The sequence below is a fragment of the Aplidium turbinatum genome, chromosome 3 (assembly GCF_918807975.1).
Source record: "Aplidium turbinatum chromosome 3, kaAplTurb1.1, whole genome shotgun sequence".
Taxonomy (NCBI): domain Eukaryota; kingdom Metazoa; phylum Chordata; class Ascidiacea; order Aplousobranchia; family Polyclinidae; genus Aplidium; species Aplidium turbinatum.
This window is the reverse complement of record NC_137474.1, coordinates 5,773,549-5,786,107: the sequence shown is the minus strand read 5'-3', so window position 1 is coordinate 5,786,107 and position 12,559 is coordinate 5,773,549. Positions and strand designations below refer to the sequence as shown.

The 12,559-nt window shown below is 39.2% G+C and overlaps 1 pseudogene; it reads left to right on the top strand.

Moving 5' to 3' along the window:
* The first annotated feature begins 7,653 nt into the window (after positions 1-7,653).
* On the top strand, positions 7,654-7,751 carry LOC145767737 (U6 spliceosomal RNA; annotated as a pseudogene).
* Positions 7,752-12,559: the final 4,808 nt, after the last annotated feature.

Sequence of the window (12,559 nt, the reverse complement as noted above, 5' to 3'; positions counted from 1 at the left end):
ATTTGTTTCGTATATTGTGGTTTGAAGATGATGACCTTGAAAATGGTAGGATGGTACCATTTCGTTTTTGTGTACACCCTTGGGGAATAAAGAGTAGCCCGTATATCGCTTGCTTGGCTATAAAGAAAATGATCGAGCAGAATCCCAGCAGTGCTGGTGAATTGACTCTCTGCAATATTGCAAATAATATGTACATGGATGATTTTATATTTTCGGCTGATAGCTTAGAGGAAGCTCAGCAAATCACTCATGAATCAATTGCTTTGTTTGATAGCCGTGGGTTTAAACTTGTTAAGTGGAGTGCTAACAAGGAGGCTATGATTGTCTTGTCAAATTTGGATAATGAGATGCTTTCACCTTTGATTCGTGACATTGACTTTCAGACTGAAAATATGACTTTGCCATCAGCGAAGACATTGGGTTGTGTGTGGCAAACCGAGTCTGACGAGATGCGTATCGCATGTTCCTTAAAGCCCTTAGCTAAACACACGCGCCGAAGTATGCTCAGTCAGCTTGGACAAAATTTTGATCCGCTAGGCTTTGGAGCGCCATTTTTTCTAAAAGCACGCCTTATACTTCAGCAATTGGCGATAGACAAGTTTGATTGGGACACCGAGGTCCCTGATAGCTTTGTTAAAGAGTGGGAGTCGTGGCTTCGCTCTTTGGACCTGCTTAAGGATTTTTCGTTACCGAGATGGTATTTTGCAAACTCTGGTGTGTGCAGTCCTGATGATATTGTTTCATATCAATTGCATGGGTTTAGTGATGCTTCGAATCAAGCTTTCTCTTCTGTTGTTTACTTACGTAGACTGGTTAACGGAGTTCCGAGTGTGTCTTTCGTTCTGGGTAAATCTACCATTGTTGTAAAAAATCAGTTTTCTTGGCCGATAGCTAGGAAAGAGCTTGTTGCCTCTTTAAATACAGCAAGACTCGTGAAGCAGGCCTACGAGGCATTGAAGATGCCCGACTGCAGTAAGTATTTTTGGTGTGATTCTCGGACTGTGTTGCAGTGGGTTAAGAACCCTGATTTACGTTTGAATAAGTTTATTACGCGTCGAGTTGAGCATATTTTATTGTTGTCTGGAGCCCAGGATTGGCGTTTTTGCCCTACCGATATGAACCCAGCTGATGTTGGCACAAGGCCAAATCTTATTACAAAGAAAGAGTTTCGAGAGTTGTGGTTAAATGGTTCTAGTCTTCTCTATCAGTGTGAAGAAATTCCATCTGTAGAAAACCCCACTCCAGTACCTGTCCATAGCCTATATCTTCGTGACGAAGAGGGGTCGCTTGACGTTGGACAGGGTGGCCTTCACAGATTGATCGAGGCCGCACCTTCTTTGTATGTTATGAAAAAGAGAATTGCTTATTTGGTTGCTTTTGTTGAATTTTTGTGCTGTAAAACGAAAAAGCGTAGCTTTATGAAGCCAAAACTGGACGCCTCTTATCTTGATAGAGCCTTAGACTTAACTGTGAAGTTTGTTCAGAAAAGCGTGTATGGCGATGTGTTACATTTAATGACCAAACGATCGCCGGATGCACTTGAGGAAGTGATAAAGCGGGGTAGTGTTGGCGCTTCGCAACGTGAGAAGGAACGCTTGAAAGGATTGCGTTCACTTAAAAAGTACAGACCTTGTGTAGATGATGCTGGTGTAATCCGCATTGAAGGGCGCTTAAGTAATTCTCCCGAGATTTCTCTAGAAGCAAAGCATCCGATTGTTTTGCCTTCGAAGCACCCCTTCACTAGGCTTGTTGTACTGTCGCATCATAATCGAAATGCGCACTGTGGAGTACAGCACACTTTGTTGTCTACGCGACAGAAGTTTTGGATCGCTAATGGTAATGCTTCCGTGAAGAGGTATCTTAATGATTGTGGTGTATGTGCGATTGAGAAAGCTCGGCCTATAAGGCAGCTCATGTCTGATTTACCTTTGTCTCGCACAACTGCCCATAGGAAACCCTTTTTTGATTGCGGCTTGGACTATCTTGGACCATTGACCTTTGTTGAAGGTAGGAGTCACAAAAAAGCTTGGGGACTCTTATTCACATGTATGGCATCTCGCGCTATTCATGTTGAGCTGGTTACGTCATTGTCGCTGAGTGATTTTTTACTTGCCTTTACAAGGTTTACAGATTTACGTGGGCAGGTTAATGCTATCTATTCCGATAATGGAAGTACCTTTCAGGCAGCATCTAAGAAGTTACCCGAGTTGATAGAATCAGCTGAATTTCACAACGCCCTGAGACAGAGAGAGATAAACTGGGAATTTATACCTCCGTATGCTCCGGCGCAAGGTGGCGCCTGGGAGGCAATGGTTAAACAATTTAAAATTGCATTTTTTCACATTTTGGACTCTTCAATACGTAAGCCCAGTTTTATTGAACTGCTTACGTACACAGGTAGTGCCGTTCGGATCGTGAACGAACGCCCTTTGGTACCTTTGAGTGACGACCCTAGGGATTTTACTGTCATCACCCCTGCCTCACTTTTGACCCCATACTTAGACCCATACTGTGCTGTTGGGCAACCACATGATCGTGACTAATTAAGAAGGGATTATCGGTTTAATTTGTCACTTTCTCAGCAGTTTTGGAGTAAATGGATCGATTTTTACTTGCCAGGTCTTCAGGGCCGGAAAAAATGGCTAAAAATGGCCGAGAATTTGGAGCCTGGTCAACTTGTAGTGGTAGGTTCTCTCCAAGACATTGGTAAACGTGGGAAGTATCAACTTGGGAGGGTGCATGAGGTAGTTCCACAAATTAGGAAAGGGAAGCCTGTGGTTCGTAGAGCCAAAGTTGCCGTCTGCAACTATGATGAGAGTACGGGGAAAGTGAAAGTAGACTACGTGTTGAGGGATATTTCGTGCCTCGCCCCCGTAAAGAACACCTAAGTGTTAGGGTTTGAGCCTGGTTTTGTCTGCGGTGGCCGATACTTGTCTGAGCCCGGAACAGTCGGTTATTATCGCAACTATTGTATATAGCGTCATTTAGCGTGTACCTATGGTACCAATTTCATGTATCGTCGTGTTTATTCTTATTGCTGTTCATTCTTTGCATGCCCTTTGTATTTGCATATTAACTTAAACGTGAGTGATTCAAACAATTTGTGTATCATGTGTTTTTATTCATTGGCTCACAATTGTCGTCATTTCTTTTTAGTTATGCCATGTCAGACTGTCATAACTAGGGGCCGCTATGTTCCCGACAATTTTCACCAAATCAAACGTCATATAAAAACCGTTCAAGTCTACTGAATATTACGTCATGGAAATTCCTAAAGCATGTGCCAAAATTGCACCATCGTTCATAAGACCTGTTTGGACCTGTTTGGGCCTGTTTAAACAGGAAATATTACATCAGCTTAAACACCTGTTGGAATGACTTCATAATTGTCTTTCATTTATTGCGTCACAGTTACTTTCTACGTGAATTTGAGATATTGATATCTATTCTGGTCATTCGTAAAATGATTGTTTGAAAGTTGGCCGCACATTTAACTGTTGGCTTAGTGCTTGCTAGCTGGACAAAGGTTCCGTCTTTTATCCAAGTAATCTGTTGTGTAGTGACAGTTTAAGTGGTGTACGCGTTGCACCCCCTCGTTTTTGGTAGCCGTGGGCTAATTTTTACAGAAATACACTGTTTGAAAAGAAGTTCAAGTGTGTGTTTCTTCGGTCATTATATGCAGACGAAAGGATCCGGGAACTTTAAGTTACAATTTTCCCACGAAGAAATTATGGTTTACCGCTGTGACCAACCTCATATACGGACTGACAATTTGGGGGTCGTCACTCGTCATACAAAACACATATTGGAAAGCTTGGTGTTTTGCAAAATAAGGCAGTCAAAGCTGTTGTGAAAGGCAAATGGGCTGACCATGTCACACCCTTTTATAAACAACTAAATATCCTAAAGTTAAAAGATCTGTACAACTTTGAAATTGCTAAGTTTATGTATCAGTTTAGTTTTAATTTATTACCCGACACTTTTAAAAACTACTTTAAAAAATGTAACCAAATTCACAACTTTTCTACTCGAAACTCGACCAACCTAGATTACTATTATTATCGATACACAACCACAAAACTACAACGCTCAATAAAATACTCTGGCGCAAAAATTTGGAATAATATATATCAGATGAAATTCGCAAATCCTCATTCACAACTTTTACAAGAATGTACAAAAAGAAAATTATTGACTCATATTAAACAAATGCTAAATTAACCTACTAATCAGTTTTTTGACTTCTTATCATCTTGGACAGCTTCACCGTTATTTATGTACTATTATCTCTTCGACCCTATTATACAGTTCTGAAACTTGGACAATATCACAAAAAATGGAGAAACGGATCGATGCCTTCGATCGATGCCTGTCGGCAGCCGTGGCCGAGTGGTTAGCGCGTTGGGCTCGCAGTCGAGAGCCTGCATGTTCGACTCCAGCCACCCGCACTTGCTGTTGTTTCTCTGGGCAAGAAACTTAACGATAATTGCCTCTACCCAGTGATCGATTTCGAGTAATGGGTAGTACCAAATTTAAGTCATAAATAGAGTAGACAACCGGAAACAGACATTGCCGTCGGCTGCAGCGTGGGTCAGGTGTACGTCGGAAGGCGCACACCGATGCATAGCGCTCAAGTCCGCTTTCCCGCAATGCAGGATAAAGATAAACAAACAAACAAACAAACAAACAGCTCTGGACATACAGGCAAATGTTAAAAATTTCATGGAAACAAAAAATCACTAACGATGAAGTACTCTCCAAATTCAATTCAAGCAAAATGCTCTTACAAACAGTCAAAAGAAGAAAATTGAAGTATTTCGGACACACAATAAGGCAAAATTCATTACAAAGATCATTAATAGAAGGGAAGATAAACGGTTAAAGAAGTAAAGGCAGACCAAGAATGATTTGGACAACAAACATCACAAAATGGACAAAATTAACTTATGAATGTGCAGTACGCACAGCTCATGATCGAGAACAATGGCGCATTGTATCCAACCCTCCAGACGAGGAAGGAACAAAATGATGATCTCTTTGTCTCAATTATTCAATTATAATTATCATTGATGAGTTAAGGGTGGCTGCTTGACTTGAAGACCTTGAACGGTCACTTCGCAGCCTCCCGCTGCTGTGATGCTACCATCATTTTTTACTCGTTTTTTTTTTATTGTAAACTTTTCAACAGTTTTACTGTACATTGTGTTTTGATTTATTGCACATATTTTTTCGCAGCGGCCAATAAACAAACAAACAAACAAACCTCTGAAAACCGATTAAATGGTTTGGCTTTGGTTAATCTGTATAGAAAATTGGTCCCAACTGTTGAGGATGTCATTAACAAGATGTGTGAAAAGGTTCGTCGACTTCCTTTTTCCCTTCAGTTTCATCAGTAGCCTATCAATGATTTTTTGCATTCTTATTGCTTGTGTTGATGAATTTTTCATAGCTGTTAGCTGTAAGCATGATTCTACTAATTCGACATGTTAAAGCAATTCTGGTGCTTTATCTTTTAAAATGAGTAAGAACTTGTGTGTCATATTATGCTTCATAATTCGAATGACCTTTCATAATTCATATAGCAGGGTGTGACCGCTCTACAACTGTTCAGTATCCATGGTATCCAGCTAACTCGTGCAGTCGATGGAAACACCGCAATATTTACAGCTGTGAAAAATTGCACTAACCTTTTATAGCCTATACCCGATTCCAGTGATTCTTTATACAAAACTTGAATATATCAGAAATAAAGTAACTTTTTTGTCTCAAAGCTTTTTGTCTGACACTCATTAAGATGTATGACGTATTGACGTCTATGACGTTACATTTTTTAAACTTCGGGTTAGCTTTAAAATATAAAAGTTAGTGACTTACCGGAATAAGATCGCTTTTTGGATCAACCAAGGAGAAAATTGATAAATAATAAAACTGCAATAATCTCGCAAAAAAAAGCAATCAACCTATGTCTCTAAAAAAAAAGTTTGCCTAATTTTAAACGAAACTGCATTAAAAGAGCTAGTTTTGCCAATACCAAACATTCAAATACTTCACCCGCCGGCCGTCAAAACCTCTCCCTTTCACAAATCCTGGCTACGCTACTGATAATGGTACGTTTGTCTGACTTTACACCGCAAATTGAAAATAGCACGTTGCGTATTGCAGTGCTGATAAAAAAACGCATTTCATTTTCACATGCTTTTTCTTGAAGGGGCGGCAAAATCTGAATCCGCCCCGGACGGCGCATTCCCTAGCTACGCCACTGGTCTATCAGATTAAGCGTTCTTCGTAACGAATCAATAGTTTGTAGATGAAAAGCATTTATGAGGCTACGGTACATTTACTGTGAAAGGCTTTGTGGCCAATATTACGTTTTTGTTCTCTTATGAAAGTCAAATTGTTACATCTAGCCTACATTTATTGGGATTCAATTAGGCTATAAAACTAAAACAAATTAACAGACTGAAATCTTAAGAACAAACACACGACCCAATATTAAAGACTTGTGCAAGAAACACCAGGCTTAAGTTTCTCATTGAATTTTTTATGAGAATAAATGTAATTTTTTACAGTTTCTATTTTTATTGTACGGTACATAAATAAATCTGAACATGAGTATTTTATTTTATTAATGAAACGATGTTTTTTGCTTAAGGCAGGGGTCACCAACCTTTTTTGCATGCGGGCCACTTTGTTTGTTTGTTTGTTTATCTTTATCCTGCATTGCGGGAAAGCGGACTTGAGCGCTATGCATCGGTGTACGCCTTCCGACATACACCTGACCCACGCTGCAGCCGACGGCAATGTCTGTTTCCGGTTGTCTACTCTACTTATGACTTAAATTTGGTACTACCCATTACTCGAAATCGATCACTGGGTAGAGGCAATTATCGTAAAGTTTCTTGCCCAGAGAAACAACAGCAAGTGCGGGTGGCTGGAGTCGAACATGCAGGCTCTCGACTGCGAGCCCAACGCGCTAACCACTCGGCCACGGCTGCCGAGGAGAGCTGTGGCGGGGCGCACTAATAAAATTTTAGGTAGGTTGACTCTTATGCTAGAAAAGAACGGATTTCGTACCCAGTAGGCCTATCCAGCGTTACATGTTGTTAATATTTGTCTTAGAATACCGCAGCAACACAATTAGTCGAACAACCAGGCCAAGCTCCTTTAACAACACTTTTGACTTCTTTAACAATGTTTAATAAACGAGGCCACTTGTTTTGCACACTTATAGCGAGGCGAGTGGTTTCATCAGAATATTCATCGCCAAGCAAGAGTGCTGTTGTCACTTCGCTTCACAAATGATATCTTGCAATTAACAATTTCAGCAAACAAGGAAATGTTTGACACATCGCAATACAGGCAACAATAGTGACCTGCAAACATATCAGCGAAAAATAGCCTCCAATAACAGGGAAAAAGACACCAGGCACCATGAAACAAACGTTTGTAGAAATCAGCGAAAAATTGTAATTCTATCGTAGCCTAATTCATGAACAGTCTTCCCTCAAACAAAGCAATGAGTTGGTTTTTCATCCTTTTTGTGAGAGTCTATAAAACCGTCTTTCTTTTATTATAGACAACTGTCACATGTGGTGCTTATTAGCGTGGCAAGAATTTGTTGATTAACAACATTTTTCAGTACTTGCTTCGGCAGTAGGCCTACATATACTAAAATTGGAACGATACAGAAAAGATTAGCATGGTCTCTGCGCAAGGATGACACGCAAAATCGTGAAGCGTTCCATATTTTGCCAATTTATTATAAATTGAGTTGGCACACCGACCTATTTTGCCTACAAAAACTTGCATAAAGAGAATACTGCTCGTGAAACACAATAACGGTGAAATGCACACTAGTGTTTACATGATATTTGCAAACTTAAAATAAGCAACCCTATGCTCACAGAAAATCGAAAACAGACGTTTTAATCAACCACTGGGTCACTGTGGCTGGATATCGCATTGGAATAACTTTAAGCAACCCCCACCTAGAACTATAACCTGATTGGTCGGTCGGTGGAATCGTATGCAAAGCGAAAATACGCTTCCCAGAAAGTATTTTTTGCCTTCGTGCTCTTTAACTCCTCAAGAAAAGTATTTTTGGTTATACTTGTACGCTGATACGTTCCGCGGGCCGCAGCGATACAGCGTGGCCCCTGGCTTAAGGCAATTAAATTATGGAACAGGGGTTCCTCGAGCTTGTGGAATGTTTCATTGGGTTCCGTTCCACCAACAAGGTTGAAAACCACTGATATAGATGGTAAGCTTAAAGGCTAGATATTAAGTCCCTACCATATGTCCAGAGCAGGGACATATTTGTCACCCACAAAAATAATATAGGCCATGTAACAATCCCTGAACAACACTTTCTATTATTTATCTTTTTCTTTACGCCTGTTATTACAAAATATATTCGCACTCTTTTAAATGGTCTGGCTACTTTACCTGCTAACTACGTCACTGGCTCAGAATAGGATGTATAGCGACATTGTTCGTTTTAACCAGTCTGCTTTTACAAACCGTTAAATAATGGTCTGATCATAATTTTCAGGTGCTGGGCTTCAGGATGGGGGAGAACATTGGGTACTGGATACGAAAAAATGTTGAAACAGCTTCCACAACCAGTTGTATCTGAGGAGACCTGTAATAAGTTTTATGCAAACCTGATATCGTACAATCAACATTTATGCGTGCAAGAACAGAATATGGGTACGTGCCAGGGAGATAGTAGTGGACCACTCGTGTGCAAAGACCGAAATGACAGATGGGTTCTGTATGGTGCTACCAGTTTTGGTCCTAAAACGTGTATTACAGCCCCAGGAGTGTTTGCCACCGTTGCACGTTATTTAGAATGGATTTGTTGCACGTTGAGGGATAAAGACACTCCACCTTGTCAAAATGTATACTGTTGATTTGCGTTGACTACACCTTTGTATGTAAATGTCCACGTGCATTTCTAGTAAATTAACGCTTTCCTGTTCATAGTTTCGGTTTCTAGGCTCTTCAGCTAAGTGTAGTCGAGGAATTTTTGTTGATTTTCATTTCGAAACAAAGTTTTTTCATATCGATACGTTGTTACAATTGAAAGTTTAAAGTAATTTGCGTAAGAAAAATAGGCCAAGTTTGTCTTAAGACGAACACATAGTGCATGACAAAATTTGTTGCTTTCATTTCTGCTGAAAAACATTTTTTACCCATGTTTTGTATCATTTCTCGATTTCTCTTGGATATGACATTATAATGCTTGTTTTTATATGGCACTGTAATCATCGCAGAATGCGTTGCTGCTCAGCGCTTTACAAAGCAGACAGTGTCAATGCAGCCGTATAAAGGCGCAACTGAGCACATTATTACCCGAACCCATTCCATTGCTCAGTGCCAAGCAGGAATTAGATTCAATACCATTTTTAAAAAGTCTTTGTTATGACCCGACAAGGTATCGAACCCATGCCTACGGTTTCAGAGGCGGACGCACTAACCCGGTTAGCAAGGAGGAGTTCCTTCAATCAGAGCCTCCGAAACAAATCAGGACTGGTCGGGACAAAATACGAAAAGTGGGCCCCCAAAATTTTTTTCAGCAAAAATAAAAGCATAGAATTTGTATACGTCAAAGACCACGAGTTTTATTTCATTCTTTTTTCTGTTAGACCACACCCATTGAGAAATTTCAAAAGATGTGTATACAGCAGGTTGCCCGAAGTAAGCAAGATGCATTTCACCACTAGTGGTGATAAGTGCTGTCCTTTAATTCCCTCCACATATTTTATTAATAAAGACCAGCATAGTAGGCTAATCGCTTATTTAGTTAATGCTGATTTTACTTGCAAGCATTAGCTTACCCTTTTTATCAAGCAGAAAGTAAATTATTGTATTATCAGACATAGTAGAGGGAGTAGGGATATCTCTTGTCCATGTCAGCGTTTACTGAAACCATAATTTGGAGCAGCAATTTGTTTGTTAAACTTTACAGCGACGGAGGTCCCTACAGTGTTGCTGCATACCTAATCCCAAATGTGATAAATCAAGCAGAAAATGAACTGAGGCTGATGACAATTCCCGCTGCTGGCCACCTTGATAAAGCATCCAACATTACAATCTGAACATTTATTACAAAAGAGCCATGATAAAGACGAAATGATTGGTTTACGGTTACCCACAACTCACCGATACAACTTATTACTCGTATTAATAACAGTATCGTGCACCACTTCAAATGAAAAATAAAGAAACAAATGAGAAAAAAAAGCTTTCAAATGTCATATGAGAGCATTCTGTTTACCCTTTCCTCCATGATCAAGGCGTTGCTCAACAAAAAGTAAAAGCATCCAAACATAATCTCTCGACAGCATATTCGTTAGGTAAATAGCCTTTACAAAAATGGTAGGCCCACTAAAATGCAACATGAATCGAAACGACATTAACAGAAACAGCAGTTCGTGCGAGATCCGAAGCGACGCTAATGGCCCAGCTAGAAAATCAGTCATTTTTACATTGATCAACGTCTGCAGACGTTGAATAAATGTTAAAATGGACTGATTTGCAGGTTAGGAAAACATTTGGTAAGGATTCCATCCCAACATTGTCGATGCGATAAAACTTAGTTTCGGGAAACAGCCAAACACGAAACAACATCTCAATTAATCGTCGTTCAAGAGGCTGAACGGTGGCGCCACATTGAAAAATCCAAGGTCAAGGAAGCAATAGCCTATGGGTTTACACGGTAAATGGATCTTTATGCAACGTCGCAAAAAAACAGTTACGACCTTGTAACTCGCATCCTTCAAAGCGGAAATTATACAAACTGAATGGTAATGGTATAGCCTTACTTGCTTTCGAAACCGTTATCTGGGAATTGAAATGAAAACGAGACATTTTCCCACAACAAACTCTTCTGCGAATTACAATTAATGAAATTGAGAGTGTGGAGCCCACATCAGTAGGCTACTTTAGCTGATCGAGGGAAGGCAACTGGTCCAAGTGCTCCCGGTAAATCAAAATTGGAAAAAATGCAATACCTTAAGGGTTAACGCTCTGGGGACACTTCTCAATATAACATTTACATTAATGGTTGACAAAATGTCCCAACAAACAACATTGGAAAGCTTTACGTCTGATGTAACGTCTCCAGACAAAGGTGAGACTTTAGCAATTGTTATTATTGGGCCACAAGTTATTGAAAATTTCAATTTTATATTGTAGGCCACGTGTTAGTGTGGCAAAGAATCTCAGTTCATAGTTAAAAACTCATTTCTTTTTAAACAAATGTATTTCTGTTTGCGTAGTAATTCATTTGACACGTTGGGTCAAGCAAAGTTAACGGCCTTCAAAAAACAGTTGGAAAGGAAATCCCACCATTTTCAAAACTTATAAACATAGGACACAGTTTTGTAAAGAAATGAAAGCATAGGTAAGGCTACACAAAAATTTTATTACATTCTTAAAAAAATACTAGAATATCGAATGGCTAAAAAGTAGTAAAGCAAAGCTTATTTTTTTGCTAGTTCTAGTTAACATGCGAATCACAATCAATGACATCGGGGAGCAACACCTCTAGGTAGCCATGGTTTAATCAATGGAATTCAAAAATTAGTGGATCAATTAACTTTGCTTACAACTACGGAAGATGAAATTACGGTTTTGTGATCATTATTGCTTTTCTTTGAGTCAAAAATGCTTCTGAAAATAAGCGAGCAATTGTTTACTCGTTTTCCACCTGACTTAAGAATGACGCATTGCACAAGTTGCTTCAAAGCGTGAAGCCATGACGTCAGTCCATAGCCGTAGGAGAGTAAAAAATTTTGGGGGGGCGAACAAAATTTGCCCAAATTTTCCAAACTTTGCCCAAATTTTGCCTTTGCAAACATATTGTGAAAAACACAATATTACTCACAACCTCTGAGATAGTGTAGTCTAAGAACTCCACAATCATCAACTTGGCAGTGTACAAAAACACAGGCAGCAAAACAAGACTAAATTAACTTTAAACTAAATAAACCATCAAATTGAAATAAGTCATCAAATTCAAAAAACGTTTTCATCAACTTGGCAGTGTACTATAAAAACACAGGCAGCAAAACAAGGCTGAATTAACTTTACACTTAATAAACCATCAAATTGAAATAATTTTCTTGTGGCACAAAAATATGTATATATATATATATACAGGCCTAACTGGATTCAACAACAAATTAAACTGAGAATTCAACAATAACTGGACAGCAGTGGCTAAATATCCATGCCCTCAGATCATTTCAAAATCTCAAGACTCAAGGTTCGTAAATTTGCATTGAAAAAATCTAAAATGACAACCTATTTACTCATCAAACTAAAGTAACATTACTTACTCCATGCTACTTAAAACCTTGCAACCTGAAAAGAATTCGACAATTTATCATACTATAAGCATCAAATTTGCACCTTTGAAGAAAGCTAAGTTGCTATTAATTAGTATGAATATTGATCTCATTACAGTGAAGTTGTAGCCAATGTTTTTTCATTAACATCATTACCAAGATATTTTAAGTTCATGATGAAGCAACTACTGAAATCGTAGGCACTG